We start from the raw sequence: 1,794 nt of genomic DNA on the forward strand, positions 1-1,794 counted from the left end.
CCCTAACTGGTTTGGCTCCAATGGATAGAGCGTCAGCCTGCGGACTCAAGGGTCCCAGGTTTGATTCCGGTCAAGGGCATGTACTGATCGATGTTTCTCTCTCATCGATGTTTCTAACTCTCTATTCCTCTCCCTTCCTCTCTGTAAGACTTCCTCTCTGTAAGAAATCAATAAAATATATATATATATTTTAAAAAAAGACAGACCAGTAGGTGAAAGTATCCTTGTATCAACATTAAAGGACTAAAATTTATATAAATAGTTTGTAATAGAAAACTGTAGGGAAAAGTTCAAATAATAAACCTTAATGACACCTACATTTTTTTAATGTAATGATTTTTAATCTTTCTTTTCCTTTTCACCCACATATGTGTAAGTATACAATCATAGCTACCAGTCTCTTAGGGCAAGAAAGTTCATGGCCTTATCCTTAGCTGCCTCCCTATATTTAGTGAGTACAGATTTCCAAGTTTAAAGGTCAAGATGTTTGAGAAGTTTGAGACCAAAGAGATGAATAATGAAAATGAAAAATATTTTCAAAACTACATCATAGTTGTATTAACATATTACTAAGGAACTGTTTGTTTGTTTTTTATGTTTTTTGCATTTTAACTTTCTTGAGGTTGAGTTTCTGGGGTTTTTTGAAAGACAGTGTGGTGAAAGCAAACAGAACTGGACAGGATTTAGAAGATTTGGCTCAGGTCAACCCTCATTTACCAATTGCATAAGGACTTAAATTTCTTGGAAAACATCAGGAGTTTTAAAGAATCAGGTAAAGCACATTAAGAAAAGTGTTTCTTTCTCTTCTTGCTGAAGAGCCCTCCCTATATATTCATACTAGAGACCCGGTGAACAAAATTTGTGCACAGAAGGGTGTCCCTCAGCCCGGCCTGCACCCTCTCCAATCTGGGACATCCCTCTCACAATCCAGGACTGCTGCTCCTAACCGCTTGCCTGCCTGCCTGCCTGATCGCCCCCCAACCCCACCCCTGCCAGCCTGATTGAACCTAACTGCTCCCCTGCCAGCCTGATGGCCCCCAACTGCCCTCCCCTGCAGGCCTGGTCACCCCCAACTGCCCTACCCTGCTGGCCTAGTCACCACCAGCTGCCCTCCCCTGCCGGCCCGATCGCCCATCACTGCCTTCCCCTGCCAGGCATCTTGTGGCGGCCATCTTGTGATGATGTTGCGCGAGGACATTGCGTGTGGGCATCACGCGAGGGCATGATGCCACCAAGGCTTTTATTATATAGGACTAGTGGCCCGGTGCACGAAATTTGTGCACAAGTTGGGGGGGGGGACCTCAGCCCGACCTGCACCCTCTCCAATCTGGGACTTCTCGGGGGATGTCCGACTGCCGGTTTCTGGACATCCCTCTCGCAATTCGGGACCGCTGGCTCCTAACCATTCACCTGCCTGCCTGCCTGATCGCCCCCAACTGACCCCCCCACTGGCCTTCTTGCCCCCAACTGCTCCCCCTTGGTGGGTTGATTAACCCCAACTGCCCTACCCATGCTCCCATCTCAACTCGCCTCTTCCCTAAATTTCTTACTTCCTGGAATAACCTTTCACTTTTGCAACATGACAAATGAATGCAATCCTCTGATGAAAGGCCAGAACTAAAGAAGAGTGCCTCTGGCAACAAATTCGGGTGATGAAATTGACAGGAGAAATGAAGAAAATAAACCAACAGCTAGTTGTAAAGGATAAACTGGATTTTATTCCAATATTAAACTGTACCACGAGAATACACTGAGGGTTGTTTCATAAAACTCCTGCTTTAAAATGCTAGCCAT

This window comes from Myotis lucifugus, unplaced genomic scaffold, assembly GCF_000147115.1.
Source record: "Myotis lucifugus unplaced genomic scaffold, Myoluc2.0 scaffold_81, whole genome shotgun sequence".
In the NCBI taxonomy this organism is placed as follows: Eukaryota; Metazoa; Chordata; class Mammalia; order Chiroptera; family Vespertilionidae; genus Myotis; species Myotis lucifugus.